This window comes from Tympanuchus pallidicinctus, unplaced genomic scaffold, assembly GCF_026119805.1.
Source record: "Tympanuchus pallidicinctus isolate F22 unplaced genomic scaffold, pur_lepc_1.0 scaffold15, whole genome shotgun sequence".
Classification (NCBI taxonomy): domain Eukaryota; kingdom Metazoa; phylum Chordata; class Aves; order Galliformes; family Phasianidae; genus Tympanuchus; species Tympanuchus pallidicinctus.
Genome location: NW_026294669.1, coordinates 26658607 through 26683112, shown reverse-complemented (window position 1 = coordinate 26683112; position 24506 = coordinate 26658607). Strand labels below are relative to the sequence as shown.

General features: G+C 43.4%; 1 protein-coding gene across 2 annotated transcripts in view; it reads right to left on the bottom strand.

Annotated features, from left to right (window-relative positions):
• PLCL1 (phospholipase C like 1 (inactive)) overlaps positions 1-24506 on the bottom strand; it is a 231462-nt gene that overhangs the window by 185085 nt on the left and 21871 nt on the right. Inside the window, exon 1 of one of the 2 annotated variants that reach the window (XM_052675373.1) lies at positions 1032-1120. The exons of the other annotated variant lie outside the window; for it this stretch is intronic. The gene's annotated coding sequence lies outside the window, so the exon portion shown is untranslated. Of the gene's footprint in view, positions 1-1031; positions 1121-24506 lie in introns of those variants that run through there. 2 annotated transcript variants of the gene reach the window in all.

Here is a 24506-nt window from a genome sequence, read left to right as displayed (position 1 = left end):
GAGGAGGGGGCGCGCCCGAGGGCCGCCCGGAGGGCGTCGGGGCGGTGCGGGGCAGGTAGGGCTGCGGGACGCGTGCGGCGCGGGGAGCGCCGTTCTCGCCCGTAGCTGTGAGGAGCGAGCGCGTGCGGCGGGACGGGCGCGTGAGCGCTGCTGCACAGGGTGGCTCGCGCCGTGCCGGCGCGAGGAGGAGAGCGCAGCGGTTGCCGCAGCGGGACTCGCGACGGGCGGCCCCGGGCACGGGACAGAGTGCGGTATTGCGGGAAGCGTCGCCGTGCCACTGAGTGCGAGGGAGAGCGATCGCCCCTCTGCGCCGCGAAAGCCTGCACCGTACCGCGGCCGGAAACGCGCCAGATGAGGCGAGGCCGTGATGTTTCGCAGCCGACGGGACCACCACCGTCCCTTCGCAACGGCCCCTGGAGCCACGGCCAGCGCCGTTGCAGAGCCAGCAGCGCCCCCTAGCGGGAACGCGGCGGCGGTCCCGTATGGATCCTCCGCGAGGGGCTCGGGACTGGCGGCACGGAGGGCGTGGGGCCAACCGTGAGAGTTCGGGGAAGGGGTGGCAGACATGAGACAGCAGTACGGAAAGGGCGGCTGGGCTGGCTGATACTCGCTAGATAAGCGAGACTGTGCAGCACAGCAGTTATCAGCTTAACATAACTGAGAACCAATGGAAAAGTTTGCCTCTGTTTTCTGAAACACTTAAAGTTATATACTGTATGTATATATCATGTTTATACCTCCACATGAAAAAAACACCAAACTGCCTTCAAGGTTATAAAGACGTTTACCACACTCAACATAACATGTGCTAATTAAGAAGTAGATCAAAATCCCCTTAGCCTTCTTTTTCCTCACAAGATCCCATTTAAATTACATCTAAAAAACATATCATAATGCTAACACGGGATAGAAAGTATGGCAATGACAGCAGGACAGCAGTCTCCAGCTACAAAAAATAATAATAAATCCAAGTACAACAACAAGAAAAATGAAAGAAAAAAAAAAAAACAAAAAAAAAAAGAGCTACTTACCTTTAGAAGGCCTCAGGTACACAGAGATCTCCTTCTTGCCACTGCCAACCCTTAAATGAGGTCTGGGAAGTGGTGGATTCTGGCTCCACTCAGATGCACTGCATTGCATACACCTGAGCACCCGTGGGTTGGCCTTGCCTTTCACCAGGTGCTCAATCACTGCTTCAGGCTGTGACACATATAAATGCAACTGTTTTAGCTTGCTTTCAATGAAAAAATAATATGAAATAAACAATCCTAGAAGAAGATAACAACACATGAAGTAATGGATGTTCCAGAGCACTTCATTCTTTGTGTGGATAGGCTGTTGAGATAATAGAGACACAGATATTCTCACAATAGACTTTTCCATAGATTTTTCTGCAGCCTGTGTTTCTCAGAGTTTCTGTTTCATGTTGAAACAGTGCATTTAATGCAACTTCTTGTACTTCAAAACTGCATGAAACCTACAATACAAGCATATGCTGAGCTGGGTAGAAAACATAGGGTAAGGGTGTGTTTTCAGAAACAAGAAATTCCATCTAAGGAAAGTAAGGTGGTAGATAAAAAATATTTATGTTCAAGTTTGTGAGTTAGTGCCTGTAATGTATTTTTGTGTGTGTGTGTGTGTGTTCTTTTTGTATATTCAGCTTACTCTGTTCTTAAAGCCTGCTATTGTTTTTCAGTGGGTGTGTTCTGTAACATGAAACAACTGAAAATGTCTTTCTAGAGCTTACATAAACCACTAGAATCCCCCCAGAGAGTGTATTTTGGGAAGCTCTTAAATAAAGTGTTCTGCTGGGAGCATGAAAGTGGTGCTTCTGTACCAACTGACCATGACTGATGAAGTGTGAAAACTGATGTCTTTTCCTGTGTCAGGAACATTCAGTTGGCAAGACTGGGGAAGAGCAATAGGGAACAAGTTGTCATTTTTTTCAAGTATGCATTCACAACGATAGCAAATCATATTTTGTTTTAGAGTTGCTGAGTCTTATACAAAGGAACCTCCCTGCTAGACAATTCTTAAAATAGTATTTTTTTTAGGTCTTATTATTGCACGAGGTTTTTTAGTGTTGCTACATCCTGAATAGGCAATTCTAAAACAAAATAGCACAGGAATGTTATAATTTATTTATTAAAAAGTGTACCTGTTGCTAAGCTTTACACAGTTTTTTGCAAGGCAGTTACAACTCTCATTTTTATCGTGATGTTACTAAGCTGGAAAAACAACAACAAAAAACAAATACTGTCTGTATTTAGCAAATACATTAAAAGATAATAATCTTTGATGTATAACTGTATGTTTTCAATGTCAGTAGTTTGTTTTTTTTTCCAAAAATATTTACATTACTTGATTCAACATCTTTTTGGTGACTCTTAGTTCTTGTCTCCTACTTAGTTTAAAAAAAAAAAAAAAAAAAAAAAAAAAAAAAACATAGTTTCTAAGTAGTATAAATGTTGTTTAATCTTTAACTTAGGAAGAAGTAGCTTTTCGATATGCCTCTATCTTAATGATTTATCTGTTGTGGCTAAAGTCACTGGTGAATTCTTTCCTCTGACTGTACTGTCAGGTTCAGCCAATGTTTTTAATAATTAGAACATATCAGGTTTGGAAGAGACTGCCAGTTCTTAACTCCTGGAAATAATCTGTTTCATTGGCATTGATCACCCAAACAGATAAATCAAGTAAGTATGAGAATAGGTAGAATCAAGACCCAGGGTTAGGTCACATTAAATCCTATTTTACAGCTACTACTTACTGTACAGATGCAGGCCCAAGCACTTGGAGTGGGATGTGTTGATTTCTGTGAGGAAATCAGTGCATATGAGAAGATCATTAAGACTGCAAAGAGCCACGCAAAAGTTACCAAACACTAGAATTGAGGTTAATTCTGTTCAGCGTGGTGTCCTTTGGTGCACTCATTGCAATCACTTAATGCTGTATGATGGGAGCTCCTCCCACTCCAGAAAGTAATGCCGGTGAATGAGACTGTTCTCTCTTTGTTCCTCACCTTCAGCCTTGTTGCAGTTCTCACCTTTCTTTTTTTTTTTTTTTTCTTTAACCACCATTGAGAGGTACTTCCTTCATTGCTAATGCTGCGGTTTTGCTTTATTCATTTGTGCTCTTCTGCAGGTTTGGCTCTTGCCACTGCATTTGTGCACGTCTTCCTTCAGCCCTGGCCTGACCGTGGTGATGGGTCACTGTAGGGGGAGGAAGAACATCACTGCTCTGGCTCTGCTGCTTGACTTTTGTCACAATACACTACAATTGTGCCATAGCTGCAGAAGAGAAATAATAGATCTGGTTTAGGTAATGCCTGTTGTGAACAGGGGAGTTCTGAGATAAATCAATTCTCAGAACAGTTTTTCCAGAGGCATAGCAATAGCAACATCAAAAGGGAAGAACAGATTCCCGATTCCTCTACAAAAGTTAGGATCAGCTGTAAGATAAGGCAACACTTGAATTTTTTGAAGGTGGGATCAAAAAATGTCAGTTGTTGGTTTCTTTTTGTACATATTTGAAGAACATTAGCTCCTATTCTGATCTTCCAGGACAGGTTCCTTTCCCTTTACATTAACTAAGAGTCAGAACGTGAAGCCTACACCTATTTTTCAGTTTTTGGATGAAGTGACTGAAATTCAACTAGTTAACAAGTAATTGAAAACAAGCATCAGATAAACCCAGAAGCAGTGTTGCACCTTTGGGAAAACATTGTGATGCACTGAAAGACTTTATTCATTGGTTTAATAGTGAAGCTTTCCTCTTGTTTAGTTTGGGGGAGGGAAGAAAAGTCATATTGTATACAAAGTATCCAGACGATTTGGAGGAGTCTTTTAAACATCAGTTCATATTCAAGTCTGATGATACTTAATAATAATGGATCCTAATAATAACAATGGTTATAGGTAGGTGGTAATTGCATTCAACCAAGATAGTTACTGGTGAAGTCTTTTTCACAGAGCTCTTTTTAACTCCGGCTGTGACACATGCATAGAAATCTAATTGTAGATGCTGCAGGATATTTGAACTTACTTGTTAACTGCTATGAACAATATCATCCATGTCTTCCTTTCTGTAGTAATTACCCACCAACAGGTGCAATTTCATGCCAGCGTACTATTTAGCAGTGCTTCGTGTCCTTGCCAACTCAATGGATATATTCACTGTTAAAATGTGTGGCACTGTAGTTCCTAAGCACTTACATGCATTTTATGGGGGAACGTTTGTCTTACAGTGAAGTGTATGGCTGCTGGGGAAGCAGCGTTAGTTAAAATGATATTTTTAGTCTGGAATTCTTTTTACTGTTGAAATAAAGCTTTCTGGTAATATCCTATAGGGAACTGTTGAGTCATGACCTGAACCACTGATTGATCACCTGAGGCAAGCCCTGAGTCAGCCATAGGAGCAGAGGTAAAGGCAATTCAGCTGTGTGACAGGGCTGGAGCCTGGCTGCACCTCTCCTAGACCCCGTTTAATGGCTGACTGCCACTGGGGAAGGATCTCTTTCTGGAGATCCCTCCCTTTGCAGTTTTCTACTGTGAGCCTAGGACACGAGCGAGCATTTCATTTATTTTTAATTGTCTCTTTCCACCACGATAATCTTTCTAACTATAAACCTGTAAAATACCATCCTAACCACGCCACTCTGCTAAATTTACATTTGTTAATTGTACGTATCTGAATTAGAAAGCTCCTTTTAACATCTGTAGTTTTGCCACCTCAGAAGAAAATTGCTAGCAATGCCAGTAGTAACCACGTTCCTATTTACTTTGCAATTATAATTTCTGGAGGCAATTTGTGAGTATACCAGGCATGGAACCTAGGCTATACTTCTGCCTGTTCATCAGGCATCTTAATCATGTGCAGCTTGCACCACTGAAGCAATCACTAAAGTGGCAGCTCAAACTGCTCTGTACATGAACCAAGCAGGTAAGTTAGGATGAGTGGAATATGTTTGCTTCAGAATTGGACTTCACATCAAAAGAAGAATATTAAGCTACTATTAACCCAAACTGTGTCAGTAATAGAAGTGCAGTCATTCTTCCAGATTTCTAGTTCTTGATTAGCTAGCCAGGAAAAGAGTTTAAAGAGCCAAACTGTCATCTGCCTCATTTCAAAGATGTCTGTTGTCCTGTGAAAAACGTGAAGGCAGTTTTTATCTGTGTTCATAGAATCACAAGGTTGGAAATGACCTATAAGATCATCTAGTCCAACCGTCTCCTCATCACCATTGCCACCACCAGCACTACACCATATCACGCAGCACGTCGTCCAGACACCTCTTGAACACTGCCAGGGACGGCGACTCCACCACCTCCCTGGGCAGCCATTCCAGTGCCTGACCACTCTCTGAGATAAATAGTTCTTTCTTATGTCTAATCTAAACCTCCTCTGATACAACTTGCAGCCATTTCCCTGTGCCCTGCTCGTTGCCTGGGAGAAGAGGCCAAATCCCTCTTTACCTCAACCTCCCTTCAGGAAGTTGTACAGTGCAATGAGGTCTCCCCTGAGCCTCCTCTTCTCCAGACTGAACAATCCCAGCTCCCTCAGCCGCTCCTCATAAGACTTGTGCTCCAGACCCCTCACCAGTTCCATTGCCCTTCTCTGGACATGCTCCAGGACCTCAACATCTTTCCTGTAGTGAGGGGCCCAAAACTGAACACAGTACTCGAGGTGCAGCCTCACCAGAGCTGAGTACAGGGGGATGATCACCTCCCTGCTCCTGCTGGACATCCTGCTATTTCTAATGCAGGCCAGGATGCCGTTGGCCCTCTTGGCCACCTGGGCACACTGTCAGCTCATGTTCAGCCGAGCATCAACCAGCACTCCCAGGTCCTTCACACTCACCCAGCCACTCATCCCCAAGCCTATAACGCTGCATGGGGTTGTTGTGCCCAAAGTGCAGGACCTGGCACTTGGCCTTGTTGAACCTCATCCCATTCACTTCAGCCCAATGATCCAGCTTATCTAAATCCCTCTGAAGGGCCGCCCTACCCTCAGGCAGATCGACACCACCTCCCAGCTTGGTGTCATCTGCAAACTTACTGAGGGTGCACTCAATTCCCTCATCTAGGTCATCAGTAAAAATATTAAATAAAATGGGCCCCAGTACCAACCCCTGGGGGACACAACTTGAAACGGGTCACCAGTCAGACTGAACTCCATTCACCATTACTCACTGGGCACAGCCCTCTAGCCAGTTCCTTGCCCAAAGAAGTGTATACCTGTCCAGACCACGGGCAGCCAGTTTCCCCAGAAGAAGCCTGTGAGAGACTGTGTCAAAGGCTTTGCTGAAGTCTAGGTAGACTACATCAACAGCCCTTCCCTCATCTACCAGACTGGTCACCCAGTCATAGGAGATGAGGTTGGTCAAGCACAACCTGCCTTTCACGAACCCATGCTGGCTGGCCTGATCCACTGGACACCACACATGTGCCATGCAATCTCATCCAAGATGATTTGCTCCATAACTTTCCCTGGTACCGAGGTCAGGCTGACAGGCCTGTAGTTCCCCGGATCCTCCTTATGCCCTTCTTGAAGATGGGAGTCACATCAGCAAGCCTCCAATCCTCTGGGGACCTCACCAGTTAACCAGGAGCGCTGATAGATGGCCGAGAGCAGCTCAGCAATCACCTCTGCCAGCTCCCTCAGCAACCAAGGGTGCAGCCCATCCGGTCCCATGCGTGGGACTTGTGACATGTCATGGACTTGTGACAGTCCAGATGGAGGAGAAGCTCTCTGACTGTCTCCACCTGAATCGCTGCGGGCATATTCTGAGCAGCGTCCCAGACTTCAGCCCAGAGGATTAACTGATCTGGCTATTAAAGGCAGATGTAAAAAAGGCATTGAGGACCTCAGCCTCCTCAGTGGCCACATTCCCTGTTGCATCAAGTATAGGATGAGTATTATCTTTGGTTCTTCTTTTGCTGTTAATATATTTATAAAAGGATTTTTTATTGTCTTTTACTGCAGTGGCCAACCTGAGCTCAAGTTGGGCTTTTGCCTTCCTAATTTCCTCCCTGCATACCTTAGCTACTTCTTTGTAATCTCCCCAAGTAGCTTTCCCTTCTTCCAGAGGACGCAGACTCTCTTTTTCTCCCTGATTCTCGACAGTAACTCCCACTCATCCACACCGGTCGTCTTCCCCTACGGCTCACCTTACGGCACTCAGGGACTGCCTGTTCTTGTGCCTTTAAGATTTCAGTCTTGAGGAGTGTCCAGGCTTCCTGGGCCCTTTACCCTTGAGGAGCGACTCCCAAGGGACCCATTCTATAAGCGCCCTGAACAGATGAAAGTCCACCCTCTGAAAGTTCAAGAACGTAGCTTTGCTGGTCACTCTTTTGACATCCCCAAGAACGAAGAATTCTACAATTCTGTAGAACTGTAGAATTCTGTGGTCACTCTGCCTGAGACGGTCTCCTACCGGTTGCGTAAGGAAGCAACCTTCCACACAGTCTAGAAACCTCCTGGACTTCTTTCTCTGCGCTATATTATATTTCCAACATATATCAGGGAAGTTGAAGTCTCCCACTAGAACAAGTGCTGGCGATCGTGTGACTTCCGCAAGCTGCTCATAGAATGCCTCATCCAACTCTTTGTCCTGATTAGGCGGTCTATAACAGACCCCCACAGAGATGCCGCCCCTACAGGCCTTCCCCCTGATCCTTACTCATAGGCATTCCCAACCCCAAACTCTTCAACGTCGAAACAGTCTTTAATATAAAGGGCCACACCACCACCCTTCTTTCTTCGTCTGTCCCTTCTGAAGGGCTTGTAGCCATCTATCACAGCGCTCCAGTCATGGGAGTGGTCCCACCATGTTTTGGAAATAGCAGCAAGGTCATAATTAGCCTGACTCACAACTGCTTCCAACTCTTCCTGCTTGTTGCTCATGCTACGTGCACTGGTATAGACACATTTCAGACAAGTCATCTGCTTCACCCCCAGCTCAAGCATTGTTCCCCTAGGCTCATCTCTTGAGAGGCCTGTTTTGTCCCCTTCCCCCTTCATAGCTAGTTTAAAGCTCTTTCAATAAGCCCCGCTAGTTCCTGCACTAGTATTCATTGCCCCCTTTGAGTTAGGTGGGTTCCATGGACAGACAACAGGCCAGGGGCCAAATAAACTGCCCCGTGATCAAAGAACCAAAAGTTTCTGGCTCGACACCAGCCTCCGAGCCAATTACTCATCGCTTGTGCTTTCCGATCCCGCTCAGAGTGCCTCACTGCCCCTGAAGGTGTAGAGCAGAAGATCACTTGAGTTCCTGCTCATTGAACTAAATGCCCTAAACTCCTGAAATCTTTTTTCATCGTGTGTAGGCTTGTCTGAGTGATTTCATCACTGCCCACCTGAACTGCGAGTAGTGGAAAGTAGTCAGATGACCTAACCAGCTTTGGGAGTTGCCTGGTTATGTCCCTGACCCGAGCCCCAGGAAGGCAGCACACTTCCCGACGGCCCGGGTCAGGTCTGCATATGGGGCCCTCCGTTCCTCTGAGAAGGGACTCACCCACCATGACCACTCTTCTTTCTTTCCTGTCAGAGGCAGTCTCAAGGCGTGGGAGTGACCTCCTCGCCCTGGGCTCTCTCCCAGGCACATCCTCCATCACCTCTCCAGTCACCTCCCCTTCAACTTCCAGCATCTAGAACCTGTTACTTAGAGGGACTTGTGGAAGCGGGCTAGGCAGGCGGGGGGGTCTCTTGTGACACCGAGTCGGGACTTCTAACCTTCCTCATAAGTGAGGTCGGTCAGACTGTGGCAGGGCAGGGGGTCCACCACTTGTCTGGGTTTTTTTTCCCAGAGCCGGTCTCCTCAGCCTTAAAAAAGCCTTTAAAAAAAGCCTTAACAAGAGCTTTTTGGTTGGCCTTTTTTTTTTCACTCCAGATCCCTTGCCAGTACAGACCTACCTGCTCAGAAGCTAGTCTCCGCAGCAAAAAATGTTTTTTGTCAGCTCCTAAACTGGCTTAAAATGGTGGGAGGGGAAAAAGAGGCAGGAACGCTATAAAGTCTATGTATTCTTATGCTGGAATTGAAGTTAGGCTGACTTTGGCCCAGCCCTTGATACCGCTTCTGAATACAAGCTTCCATGTGTCAACAGATGGTTCTGAAGGCTTGCTAAAAACACGCATGTCTGTTTCTCATGCATGCAAATTTGACCCCTCTTAATTCATTAGAGAGTCATCCCAAAGAAAATAGAAAAGATGAGAATGTAATCCCCAAAGTAACTTACATTCCCCTAGTGTGTTAATTGAACAGGGTTTAAAGAAGATTAAAAATACTTTCAATTAGATATGAAGTATATTTAATCTTTTATTACAAAATCTCTTGTTGCTGAATGTCAGGAAAGAAGCTATTCTGTGGACATGGAAAAGAACAGCTACTGACTAATCTATGCGAGCTTATCTTCCTGAAATTTGGTGCTGTGGGAGTACTAATGTGCTTAAGTTGAAAGTATTGGTAACCACTGTTTATCTACATCTCTTCTGAATCAGGTTAAATAAGCTTGCAGTTAAAATCCATACAGTCTATACTAACTCCCACTGTAGCTTACAATGGCATTAGTGAAAGTGAAGCATTTTGCGAACACTCACAAATGCAGCGCTTTACATTCAAATGCACAAGAAAAGTGAAAATTCTCCCTCTGCTTAGCAAACTTGCAAGACCCCACCATATGCTACAAAGCACTGTAGTTCCTGCAGAAGGCCTATTCAAACTTCTTGAACACAGAACTCTTGTTTTTGATTGCTCTGTTCAGGCTCATGATGCAGATAGCTTCTATGTTCACAAGCCGATAGGAGAAATCGCCATGTTCATCTTCATAAATTGTACTTTTATTTTAAATAAAACTGCATTCTATGTGATAGAGGCAGAAGTCAATCTCTTAGTTACAACCTATGTGACACTTTTATGAATTTGAGAGCAGGAAGTATATTAACGCCTGTATTTCTGTGAAAGGATCAAAAGATGCTGGTAGGTAAGGTAAGCTAGCCTTACCTACAGAGAAGTAGTACAGCAAAAGAGGCAGTGTGTCTTTTTGAAGGTCAAGCAATCAATCAGTGGAAGAGTAGTCCGTTGCCAGGCTCAGGTATTGCTCATAAAATTGCACTTGCCTTTTTGAGCCTGGAGACCTCGTTTCCTCTTTTCTCCTCCCAGATAATTTTGTCTCTATTTTTGTCTTTTGTTTTTCTCATTTTATCTTTCATTTTATCATTTTATCTTTCTATACTTAGCCTTTGACTTTCTCTGATGCTATAAAAAGGACAAAAGGAAGAGCCTACAGGAACCAGCACAGCTAGACTCTTGTCTTTGTCCAGCACTGCCTTTTAATTTGTGTGAGAGAACAGTAGGAGAGATCACTTCACGCTGCGTATATTGCTGGCGCGCAGAGTCAGGAAAAACAGACACTCCTGATTTGCTTTGAGAATGACTCCCTAATCCAGGATGCTCTTCTTGAATGAAGCAGCCCCATGGTGCTAGGGCAGCCCACCAACTTTTGTTGTAATATTTAAATCCTGTGCACATGGCAACAATTTTTGCCAGCTCTGCTCTGCTGGCTCTTGTTACATTTGTGTGTTAGATTTTCAGGTTTTCATTTTTTAAGTTATCCCAATAAAAAAGAGAAAGTTTTTCTCACTATTTGTGATCATCCTATTTTTGTCACAGTTGTCTTATTTTGAATGTAAATGACTTAGATTTAGTTTTGTAACCTGAAAAGGTGTAATGTAGAAGATCCAACAACTAAAACTATGCAGAATATACTTTCATGTCCTTGAATGTTTTGGTATTCTTTCAGCTGTTCCTACTTTGATTTCCCTACCTCAAGGTATGAAGCAGGTGAAAGGCTCTGCCTGTTCTTCTTTTACAGAACATTACAAGGTATAAAATGTTCTAGATATAGAAGTTAATTAAGATCAATGTAATAAAGGCTGATGTAGTTAGAAATGTGAGTATCCCCAAAAGCATCTGAAGAAGCTCAACAGATTTGCCTTAAATTCAGATGCTAGTTAATGCAGACTGAATTTCTTTGTTGACAAGCACTGAACTGGAGGACGGCTCATGGAGTGCTGGGCAGCTTCCAGCAAGTTAGCACACAGCTTCTGCTCAGCAGTGCAGGGTGAGAGCAGAGTGGTTAACCAAGTTACTTTGAGATGAAGAAAACACAGGCTGTGATGCTGTTCTATCCTTATAATGCCTTATGCTTTGGTTGAGCCATATGGCACAGGTTATCCCAGTGCACAGTTGATGCTGATCTCCTGCTTGTAAATTAGCTGGTGCATTGATGAATTGGATGACAGTGTGACCTGCAGTGAATTACCACACAGTTCCTCGCCAGCAGTCAATGGATCATTGTACTTTCATTGTGCTTTGTCTTGACAGGAGAAAGAGAGGAGGCAGAGATGTTGGCTGTGGTTGGGTCTCTCCAGCTCCAACTGTCTACAGATGGACCATATCCTGCATTTTAACTCAGCAGGATGCAGTTTTTGGCCATGTGAGCATGTAGGAGCATGGTGCGAAGCCACCTCCTCGCTGATGTGGTTTTGCACTGCTGTCACTGCAAGTCCTGTAACCAGGCCCAGTTCCCCAGTGCTCACCAGCTCCCAGCCTCCCTGCTCCTGTCAGGGAGCTGCTGAGGAGACCTTGACCAAGACTTTACTCATCAAAGGGCAGAAAGGTAATCACTAAAGAGGCTGCAACTGCAAGCACGCAGCTTGTTGCAGGGAAACTGAACCAGCCTTGGGGCTCTCCATCTCCTCTGGCACCAAAGTGGGGCAGTAGGTCCCATGTCTGTGCCAGATCGACCTGCCTCCTTTCCGTCATCTCTGGGGAAGACTTTTCCTTGCTCTTGCCTTGGAGGGAGGCTGGGATGACGTAGATACTACACCTTAGCCTAGGAAGCTTTGCTCTAGGTTTTGCTGGTACTACATGGCAAGTGCTCTTCCCAAGAGCCCTTACATTCACTAGGAAATGCTGACAAGCAGGTCAGAGCTGGACCTCGTTCAGTCTCGAGTAAGTCTCTGACCTGCTGCTCAGCTGCTCAGCCTTTTGTTGGTTTGCATGAGCAGCAGAGAGATTTTCTGTGCTCAGTGAATGTCCTCCTGGCTTGGAAGAGGCTGTGCTGTTAATTCCTCTGCTTGCCAAGGCTTCTGCACTTGCATTTTCTTCTGAATTATGGAGTTCAGTGGTGCAAACCACTCTGCCACTATAACTGAGAAACACAGGCAAACTGAGCACCCATAGCATATACACGTGTAAAGTTTTAAAATGAGTTTTTTCCTTTAACTACATAAAGAAAAGTTCCCAGGTACCTTCTTCCACACTTTTTTTCTCAAATCACTAAAGCATAGAAATGGCTGCTGACTACAAGGAGAGATAAAAAGGGAGGTTTAGATTGGACAATAGGAAAAACTTCTCTGAAAGAATGATCAGCCTCTGGAACAAGGAGGTGGTGGAGTCACCATCCCTGTGGAGACGTTCAAGAGACATTTAGATGTTGTACTGAGGGACATGGTTTAGTGGGAAATATTGAACAGTTGGACTGGATGATATTGGAGGTATTTTCCAACCTTGGAGATTCCATGTTTCTGTCTATAATCATGCTAGGAGTCTCCAGGTGGCGTGGACCAGGCACAGTAGGTTTTCATGTTAAGGGGTATAAATTCTTGTACTGTGACTATGTGGGGAGCAAAGAGTGAATTTTTCACCTTGACTTCCAGACTGAATGTACTGGAAGTTTCTTGGATGAGAGGAAGCTCAACAAACGTAGCTAATTAGAATCAGAGCTGCTTTTTCATTGTATTCTGATGCTTGCTTAACTTGCTCCTTGGTTTGCAGTTTTTCAGTATTTATTTTACATTAATTCAGATGGATTTCAGTGAATATGATTTACTCACCTTCTACTTGGCATCTTTATTTCAGCTTAATATTCACCTGTGGCTTGAGTAAAATGAATATTTCAAGTGCTAAATTATGTACGCACTGCAGCACTTCCAAGACCTTTGTGCAGTTTTCTAAGTCTCACCCCTTTCTTGACATCTCCTAGAAAATGATGGGGAACTTTTGTTGGCCTGTCAGAGAGCAGTGCCTGGCTTCAGCAGGCTGCAGGCTTTGAGACATGGATAGGAGGCTGATGGAGCAGCGCTGGGAGGTGAAGGCTTCCTCCTGGGACACTGACCCTGAGCCCTTTGCTTTCCCTTTCAGCATGGGTGGGCTGTGCTCTTCCACCTTTTTTTCCCTTTTGTTGTGAGTTTCTCAGTGCTAAGTGTTTTCTTGGCTGTGCTTTCTGGGTTTTATCCTTCTCTCCCTTTTCTCCATTTTCCCCAGTGAAGGTGGTGTGGCTCCCTGGCAGTTGCCATAGAGATTGCAGAGCACTTATCTGTACCTTTGTTCTTTTGTCCCTCTGCAAAGGCACTCCAGCTCCTCCATGGCTTGGCTGGCTGCAGCAGCTGCCCCAGCCCACACATCAACTTTCCCTGCTCCCAGCCATGAGCAGACAGCCCTGCAGGCTGGTGAGATGTGTGCCTCTGTCCTGGGACGGATAGCTGTGCTACTTCATTTTACTTCAGGCTTACAGTAAGTCACACTGATCTGTGCACAACAGTGGAGGACACTGAATCTCCATCTACTTCTGCCTTTGGGCTGCTGAGGACCCTGCTCAGATCACAGCAGTGAGAGGGCCAGTGCCTGTGAATGATGGGGTACTATGAATCCTTGCTTGCTTTGGCTGACAAGCGGGAGAGATGCAGCTGGATAAAGAAAGGGTCAGGAAATTTACAGCACTCAGTCCTTCTATTTCTCTTCTTCTATGCTCTTACCATAATATAGGACCCCTCATTACTGGTGATACAAGAGATGAGAGAGAACTGCTTTTGGCAATGTGTTGTATAAGACAGAAGATATAGCTACCACTGATCAGCTTTGAGATTACCAAGAAAAGTACTAGTCCCAATTCAGTAAGAAAGAAGGAATAGCTTGCCCCCTTTCTGAGGATCAGTGCTCACCCAAGAACTTCCAGAGGAGGTGATTTCCAAGTAGAGGTATTTCCCCTTTGGCTGCCAGCCCTAAAATGAGGTTGGAGAGGGTCCTTCTGCTTCCTCAGGAGTGTAAGTGAATGGGCCTCACCCCTTCATCACGTGCTCAATCATTGGTTCAGGCTGTTCCCAAACAGGCTAGGCTTCATGTGGAAACTAATTCAAGTGCTGAGAGTGGATGTCTTTGTGAATATGATTATCCAAAAGAATGATTTTTACTTGGTGGCTTTGTATATGCTGTTCCAGAGCTCTTGTATGTTGATTCAAAATGATCAATATGCTTTCAAGAAGGTTGTCCTGAATCCTTATGACAAAGTATTAATGAAAGTAATTTAAGCAGTTGTACAATTCAGAAAACTTAAAGCTTTTATTGTTCAAAAGCTAGAGTGTTGGGAATGTGGCATGCAGAATAATCAAAGAGTCTGTATTTTCCTTCCATCAGAAACATTTAGAAAAAGTTTTCAATTTATGTGGCAAAAAGGAGCAGAATATCAGGGAACTTTGAAAGGTTCAGAAAGAACTCCATGTGAATGGAGTTTATCAATCACTACAAGATGAAACCAATCCCGCTTCCATCTAAATCTGAATGAAGAAGGAAAATTATGAACTGAGTCTAATATGCAGCATCAGGTAACAGTTGGATGCTGCAGAAATATTACCTTTGTCATTGTCAATGGGACATGGGATTTGACTAGATTTGATACGGGAGATGACTGCCTCCCCTGGAAAGATTCAGGTAGAAGAGACACTGTGACAGGGTAAATAAGACAGAACAAAGACTTTCTGATCACAGCTGGCTTTCAGTAGGCTTCAGTAGGCTTTTTTTAATAGGATAACTGCCAGTTGAGGGTGAGCAGAGCTGATGATTCAGTTCTGTGCAGTGAAGGAGTTGTAGGTTTTCTATTTTCAGTAGTTATGAGATTTCCTGCTCCCTGCTGAAACCACAATTAAAATGTTAGAAGATCTGAAGAGATGGAAAGAACCCCACTTGAACTGTTTGCTTTCCACCCAAGTGGTAACTTGCAAGGCAGTTTTACCAGCCAGTCAGAATCAAAATAATTTTTTACTTAAACTTTGTAAAATCTGCCTCTATCATTCATGAGAGGAAGAGTTGTTCTGTGGAGAAGGCAGTGACTTGGCCCTCAGAAGCCTAAAGCTCAGTTGGAGACATCCTAAGTTGTTTTGGGAAGAGTGCCTAATCTTTCTGTATCCTTTTAAAACGTGATTGATATTTTACTAACCAGCCTGGGCTGTCTTCTCTTGCAGGTCCTTTCTGACAGTGGCAATGCTGTATGTTCAGTGTATTGCTGCCACAGAATACTAATCTTGTCTGCAGGCTCTGTGCTTCAACTGAAGAACAGCTATAGAAGACAGTGCAGGATGTTGAAACTACATAGAAAAACAACTGGAGAGTAACCGGATTACTCTCCAGAATGCTTGATTGTTGGCCAAGCTTGTTCAGTAATGTATCAACTGTCACAACCTCTGGCTCTCATTGCTTTTGAAGGTTGGTGCTTGTCCTGTGTTTGATGGGTGGGTGATTTAGGTTTTAAACTATCCCAGCAGAGATTCTGAGCCACTGAGATTATAAATATGAAATAGTTAAAATTATTATTTTCTTCTCTTGCTGTTTTGAGGAAACAGATCAACTAGATAACAGCTTTGAGTTAGCCCAGATGTGCATATACTTCCCCCGGAACTGGAGCCTTGCATGTGTTTATGATCACAACAGCTGGATAAGTGCATCCCCTCTGGCACTGATGAACCTGTTATCCAGCAGAAGCAGCCGCCGGCCTGAGCGCCTGTCTGGCACCCAGAGCACTGGCTGCTGTAGCGGTGCTGGGGCTGAGTGCCGGTTTCGTATTGTCATGGCATTGCTGAATGACATTGCTGGAGCTGAAATAAAACTGCAGCAGCTGAAGCCCACGGCACTGCTGGCTGGGTGAAGGATGCTCCAGCTGTTCTGATCACTGTGCAGTTTCCAGAAAGTTATCTGCGTTTCTTCTCCTAGAACACACTGAAAAGTGCTGCAGGGCATCACCAAAGGACACAGGTGGCCAGTGGCTCCAATGCTGCTCCAGTCCTAAGGGAGGAATCAGTTTGAATGCAGGAATCTGTGTGCATCTGTGTCTGCAGCAGGCACTGAAATTCTCTCTTCTTTCTCCTGCTCAAGAATCTGCCTGCTCACCTAGCTCACTGTGAGCGCTTGGGGCCTCTGGGGCAACTGAGTGACAGCTTGCTGAGGGCCATTTTTGGAAACCCCACCATTTTTGGAGGAGGAGGAGGGGCCATTTTTGTGATGACCCCACCTTTGTGGCTTGTCCTGTTGTTCGTGTCTATGGTATCTTCATTGTCTCCACTTGGTGACACGTGGGGATATTGCCACCCTCAGCCATCAGTGGTACTCTGTGTAGGTGGGGCTGTGCTTGATTTCTTCCAGAGACAGTTGAGAAAATAAGCAAGAAAGATCAGTGTTCCGTAGCAACACATCATCAGAAGCCCAAGTACACAAAGAAAGAAAATGGTGGTCTGAGTAGAAATCATCTGAGTGAAGTCAAAGGTGTCTCTAAGTTTTTAATTCTTCTTGCCAAGATATTCCTCGTAAAATAAAGTAGAATTTTGAGCATAAGCTCATTTTTGGTTGGCGAATCCTCCTTTTTGTTTGTTTTCTGTCTTTGTATGTTTAACCTTATTGCACTGATTTCCTGGCTATTCCTGCCTGAAAGCTTTACTGGACCATGACTGAATCCTTTTGTCTTGCCTGCCAAATAAAGCAGATTGTCACAAGCAAAACTTGTGCATCAAGTTTTGCAGACAAACCAGAAAAGATCTTGGATGCTTCACTTCCTCTGAAATTGCTGCCAGATCTCATGGGCTGTCATATTTAAGTTACATGGCAAAAGACTGCTTTGCAATACCTTTACAGGAGCCTCGCTGAACTCTTTTCTAAAAGCTGGGCAGTACTTCTGAGCAGTAACTTGTGGACAAGATCTTCACAACTCAAGTATTGTGGTGATTTTCTTTCATGAGGGGTCCCATGAGGTTCAGGGGGGTTATCTGGTGAGTGGGAAACCTTGTGAACCAGGAGTGCAAGGCTCAGCATTGAACACAGGCTTTGTGGGTGGCCTTTTATGTGCCAAGAAACAATGTATTTAAATCCTATTTATAACACCTGTATTCTGCAACAAAAATGTTTTATAAGAAATTTGGCAAAAAAAAGCAGGTTTTGGATCTAATTACTTAAAATGCTACCTCTTTTGAGACCAAGGCATGTACTTTGTGCACTAGGCAGCTATGTATCCATCATGTAAGTACAGATTTTAGCACCAGGCTAAGCCTTGCAGTAGGTTTTGATGACCTTAATGTATGATGTAGCCCTGAAAGCTTGGGTCTCTATATTATAACAATTTCTACTGAAATACTGTGATGATGTACCTGGATTTTAATCTGTTTTACAATGATCTGTAATGGTTGGTATTAGACATTGCCTTGCTATCGCTGGGTCACCAGCCTCTAGGCGTGCTCTCTCAGTCAGCCTTGCTTTCCAAAAGCAGAAACTGCCTCATCCTGAGTTCTAGACCTCTGTGGAGGCCTGAGCGCATGTAACATCAGCCGGGTTTTCTTTTTGTTTGCAGTTGGGCTGGACAGATGTCTTGTCTGCCTGTAACAATCCTCTGCTCAGCTCTTGCAAAGCACGTTGTGCTCACGTGGCCATGCTGCAGCTGGTCTTGGTAAGCAGGAAGCAGACAGGCTCAGTGAGCTCAACTATATTTTCGAGGCTGCTTTTCATTCTAGAGTGAATGCAAGTTACCGATGCACACTTTGCCAAGGAGACATGTTGCATTTGACTCCCAGCTCAGGAGGGAGATGAGTTTTAAGACTGTTGGAATTTGAGTAGAAGGCTGGTTCTTCAGAGGCCGTGTCTTTTCATAGTGATATCTCAACGCTTTCTGCAAATTATGTTGGTAAAATTCCCCAGTGGAAGTTTAACCACCAATCAGCAGAGGTGGTGAAGGAGAGTGGGTAGGGAAGAAACTTCATCCCCTCCAAGCAGTCTATTTTAATTGTATGTTGTGAAATAAGGGGGCTTTAAGTATGCCAGCCAAGTATTCTCAAAAGAATGGAATTATCTGTATGTTTTATCTTCTGAGACTTTTTTTTCACCTTTCTATGGGGAATTAAGCTGTCATTTGATAAAGTGGGTCTGTGGTGCTGTGTGCCTGTGTCCCAAATTCTTGTCAGCGTGGGTGGAGTTACATAACTGTCAGGAGGAGATCAAAATTGCCACTGTGCTGGGCTCATTACATGCAAAGGATATCAGGGGAATAGACACACAAGTGTAAGATTAAATAAATAGAGCAGAGAGAATGAATCTGAATGATATACAGGGAAGAAGATAGTTTTAGTTGCGATTTAAGAGTTTAAAAAGGCAATGGCAGAATAGGGGTAAAATCAGTTTTCTTCTGTGTGCTACAAACAGATGAGTATTTTCATTGAAGTTCCTTTTCAGTCCAATCTGAGCTATCTTACATGAAGTCCTGCAATCTTGCTAGATTCTAGTCAACTTCGCAAGTTTTGTATCAAGTTCATACACCTTTACAGTAAATGATTCACTGAAATTAACCCTGGAAAAGATAACATTTGTTACGAAAATACTCCTTACAAATTCCTAACAGGTAGTACTCTTGTGACTACTAGCCTCCTAAATGCCAGATGGAAGAACAGTGCAACACTTGACTTTGTGCATGCAAAGAAATGAACTAAGAATGCTAAATGTTGTCCCTGTTTGGTTTGAAATGGACCCATGCACATGCTGGAGCATGCATATACAGATGCACAATACATATTTGGAGCAAAACTTCCCAGAGCGGCTCTCACTGCTCACCTTCCTCAACTCCTGATGTAAATGTAGATGGGAAGTAGCTCCTTTCTAAAAGAACATTTGTTTCCACCAGGCATTTAAAGAGCTCTCTTATAATTGGTAAACAAAAGGGGAATCCTGTAGCCTCATCTTATATAATTTTTCACACGTTGATGCTCATTCCTGTGTGCTCTACTTTCTCGCTTCTTCAGAACTTGGTGTAACAGAGGTAAATTTCCATCACTCGGGCATACCTCTCCTTTTCTTTTCTTAAGCCTGATGTGAGCTAGGTAACAGCCCTACAGTGCCTTCATAATAGTAGGACACAGCCACAGAAGATGTCTGATGGGCAAATGTGGTTGGCAAAAAGCCAGACTAACTTGAGTTTGGGTAACAGTAGCACTTGAAGGAATTCCAAGAGGGACCCTGCCACAAATTCACGTGACGAGGCAAAATCATCTCTCAGCACTCAATAGGAGCAGAAAGTCTATGAACCCTTGAGGATTATTGACTTTTCTTGCTCTTTGCCTTCTACAAATCATGCGGTCTGCACATCATCCAGGGCTCACTCTTTTCATAGTCTTATCCTCTTATTCCCAAGGTGAATGTTGCTAAAGTGACATGGACATGACTGCAAAAAGCACTCTTCCCCAGGTTATGTATGGAATGCAGAGAATCAACAGAAACGCCCCTGGATAGGCTATATCAGGATATATCAGTTCACAGTAATTCCTTAATGCCACCTTAAAAATGAGAAAATGCACACCTTCATTAAATGTAAATGTTTTCAGAGAGACAGAAAAAAATAGAAAAGAATGGAGGGTGATGGGAAGGAGAAAGTTATTCTCTTCTCTGCTTGTGATTACAATGGCTGAGTCTCACTGAATTCTTCTGAGTTCTGCCTCCCCACTTGATAATGAAAAACAGGGCTGAAAACAATGGCTTAGCTGTAAGAGCACTGCAGCTGGGGAACTGTTCATTACTAATAGCCTGTGCTGATATGGCGTTGTGGAAAAACTCTCCAGTACCTCTTCTATATTTCAAGCACTCCTTATTTTCTTTCCTTCCTCTCTGAGCCCTCTTGTAGCCTGCAGCTAGAAAGTCCCGTGCGTCCTGTTTTACATTTGGATTCCTACCATTGCAACTTGACTCCTCTATCAGCTGTTTTCAAACAACTTTTGGTGTCAAGCTAATAAAGACTAGATGTATAATCTTAGTGAAGGACTGATCCCAGATACTTTTTTGCCTTATAAACTAACACATGTTTCATCAGCAGAAATTTTGGAAATCTGGCTTCCCTTACCTGATGTTTCTCATTTTCATGAAGAGAACTGTAAGCCAAGATCTTTAATCACAATTGGAAGGTTAACACCAACAGCTTATGATCTGCTTCTCCCTCAGAGCTTAAAGAAATACTTGATGCCACTACTTACCACAATTTCTGTTCTATGCCAGCTGTTGTCTGATTATTATTGGATTCATAATAAAGAATTGTATAACTGGAGATAAAGCTGAGCTGTGATATGGAGGTGCATCACCATTAGTCGTGTAGATGAACCAGTGATGTACATACTCCTAAAATGTACTTTAGGAGACATTTTTTGTTTTCCTTTTACCAGACTGAGAGGAGATGCCTTTTGAGCAATTTGCTCAGCTTACCAAGTATTTGCATGCCTGAGGAAAAGGAAACTAGCATCTGGCTGAGGGGCTGCATGTATTTGGAGCTGCTGGTGTGAGAGCAAGTCAGTTCCCCCCCAAAAGACTTTTTGCTCAGCAGGATAAGTATGCCCTGTTGGCAACTGTGCACTGGCATGGCAGAATTCCCTTGCACAGTGTGAAATGCAGCTTGGAGAGCTGCCACTGGGGCCAAGCTGATAGAGGCCATTTTATCATGATACAAAGTTTTGACTCTGTAACCAACTGAACACATTCAATTCCTGGTAGTGAATTTAAGTGTAAACACCCTGTACTACTAAGCAATGACTCCCTTATATCTCCCCAAGAGATTTCTTATCAGGAAAGAAAACTGTAAACTATCCAATTTACCTTTCTCAAAGAAATTTGATCTCGTGCATCCTTGATCTTTGATCTGTTTGTTCAAAAATGTGATGTTCAAGGAGATTGGATGTACCTAGGCAGATGTGTGATGCCATTTCGTTAAGTACTTCCTATGAATGCTTTAAAATCAAGAAGTACAATTTCAGTGTATTATTTTATCTTATCCAAGAAGAAGAGCTTTTTTCTCCTTACACCCACAGCCCAACAACAGATTGAGAAACACACAGGTATGCACAGATGTATAATCCAGTTCTTCCTCTCTCCCTCTAATTACAAGACTGCATAGTTTTCTGTGAAACAAAATAACTGTTTAATTACTAATACTATATCAGGTCTGCTCTTCAGCTCTGCTCACCCACTACAGACTTAAAAACTTATCTCCCCAGCATAAGTCCCTTCTGGGCTTGACCTTCCATTTCATGGCGAGTTTGGCTGCTAAACATGCAGTAGGAGAGCAGGGAAAAGGGCTGTAGTTCAAATGAATGTCATGATGATTTAACAAGTAGTTTTGCTGACTAGTATTACCCATCGTACTGACTAATATTTGTTAGTTATGCTTGCAGGATGTAATGGAGGTGTCTGGTCTAGCTCCAAGGAAAAGAGCGAGTATTACAAGCTGTAGCCTGGGGCTGATTGCTCCATGTGACTGATCTCCTTTGGACACCATAACTAGTTCATTGAAAGCTAGTCTGACCCTCTCTCCAAAGCATTGCCCTTTTTCTGCTTGCACACTACAATTTCTTCCTGCTTGCTCATTTGTCTCTATTGACCTCCTGTCTCTTATTTGCCACTGAGATTGCAAGCACTTCCTGAACATTCTTAAGTTCTTCTCAAGCCTTTGCAAACATAAAAAGATCCCAGACCCAGGGATGTTACTGCAACAGCCACAAATGTTCTCACTGGAAGCCACAGTCAAACTGATGGTTTCAAATTTGTTTGGTGAGGTGTTATAGTCTTGCCAAAATCCAAGTCAACTTTCACATATACCACTGGCTTTGTTTTGAAGGCCTGTGTAAGCACAAGTCCTATCCTACTACCACATTATTTGAAATCAGTCACTGGATGCTCTTTTGTGTGCATTCCAAGAAAGCGTACTGTTCACTATCCTGAAATTCCAAGCCACATGGGAAGGTTTGATGCAAGGGTTCTTTTGGCACTGTGCATGCTTCTGGTTGTGAATGCTGGGCTCTTGCCTCACTTGAGCAGGGAATATAGCAAAGTTCTTCCCTCAGTAATCTGGTGCAACTCGCTGGTGGCTTTCTTTATTGTTCCCTCTAAACAGCAACATGCAGTGGTAGTGTAAGACAATGAAGTTTTAACTCCTTTGTACAGTTGTTTTTACTCCCCATCAATAACATTTTTAAAGCTACCATCAAGCAAAACAGAACTTAAAGCTTCCTGTTGTTGTTTTTTTATGACATCTGAGTACCAGGAAACTAACAAGCAAGCTCAGTTATTGTACCTGATGTATCAGTACAACACTGATGCAAAGTGAAGCTAACTCAGTGTGCATGAGTGAAGAAAGAGTAAAGGAACAGAAGGTAATTTGGTACCTTATTGAATTCATCTTTTTCCTGTCTTCTAGAAGGCAACAAGTTCAGTGCTCTTTGAATCCTCGATGAAGAAACAGTCAAATATCTGGTGTTTTAAAGGCATTTTTTGAGGCTCTCTAATGACCGTACTGACTAAGAACCCAATTTGTGGATGCTAAGTTGTTAATCAAACAAACTCCAAAATACTTAATCTATATTTTTGCACATCAGTTGTCACCCTGTTACACCCCAGCTCCAGGAAAACACATAAACCTGCAGGTAAATCCATTCCTATTTAAGATTGCACATAAGCATCTGCTTAAGTTGCACTTATTTGTATTGCTACACCTATTCCTGGTTTGGGAGTCTTTGCAAAAGCTAGCCCTCCTGTTTTACTGAGAATCACAGTGGATGAAAACAAATCATACCTACAATCTACTGAGAAACACTGGCTTGGTGTGCCTCTGAGTGTGACTGATATTCTGGAGCAGGAGACAGAGCTGTGGTCATTTGACCAGGATTCATTCACATGCAGCATAAATCTGTCAGAGGCTGAACAGTTAAAAAGCCTCATAGGTGCTACCCATGCAGTTAAAAGATGCAGCTATAGGACTGTCACACAGGAGTTTTGACTGTGACTGAGAATGGAGAGCCAGGACAGGCTCCATGCTGCTGTAGCTGCCTTCCTACCACGGTGCACTCACAGTTTTCAGAAGCAGACATGAGGTCTAGATACATGTGCAGCTTAAAACATCTCAGCAGAAGATGAGCCTGGGGCTAAGTAACAGATTACATAGTTTAGGTGGAGGTGAAAAAGCCAAAAGTATCATTAAAACTTGGCAAGTCCACACACTATTTATTAAAAGGTATCAGCTTTCTTACAACATGAGAGCCCTTCTGGTGTCCTTTACAAACCTGCAGAATGGCATGGGGTGACTGAAGAAAGAACTTCCTGTGCCTTTTTTTTCTCTACTACTTGTGTGTAACGTTAAGGAGCTTTACCAGCAGATTTGTTGTTTACTACCTATTAGATCCCGGATTACAGATCCTTTCTGCATTAAAGCATTGTAGCCAACATCTTCCTGCTTCTCATGTCATGTCTGGACAGGGGTACCCAAAACTACGCTGTTATTTATCCTGTTGTGCATCCTCTCCACCTGTCAATTTACTAACAGTAGCTAACAATTTTTTAATATATTTACAGAGAATAATTGTGATACATTTCTCTGAGACTGATCTTTCAGTTCCAGATTACCTGGATTTGTATCTGAACCATTGCAACTGAGAATATAAAACAAACAAACAAACAAGACCCTTGTAAGCATCTAGCTTTAATATTGCTTGCTGTGGTTTAAGGATATAAAGCTTTTAGGTTCTGGAGGCTTTTCATGATGCTTCAAATGGACTTCAGAAATTTCTTTTTGATGGTTGTGCACATGCAACAGTAACAGCTCAGCACCTTCTGTGAGTGCAAAACAACACAAGCCTTTCACTATCAACTAACTCCCAGCAATGGGAAGAATACAGTCTCAAGCTTACCAGTTCATGGGCTGTTCGTGTTGTTCGTTCTTGTTAGCTGCAAGCATGAGGCTAAGATCTGACAAGAATGATCATGTCATTCTTCAGATACCAAAGCTTTGAGCATTCAGTTTTTCTTTCTGGGGAAAAAGGAAGGAAGGGAGGGAGGGAGGGAGGGAGGGAGGCAATTTTATAGCTTTGTAGGATGGAATTGGTATTTGTTTTTGTCTCCTACCTGAAGTCATACACCTAATGATTACATTTGTTGCTGACACCTTTTTCTCAAGTAACTGAACCTAAAGCTTGATCCAAGCCCAGCAGAAATGGATAAAATCCTTTCAGAAAAGTCCTTTATTTATTTATTTATTACTTTAATGTTTAGGATGCCTTCTCACAGAGAATTTGCAATGATTTAGAAACATTCTTACAGCTACCATGATCTAGTTAGGCTAGGTAGGGAAATGTAATAATAATTTAAAAAATGTATTTGATTTAAAAAATAG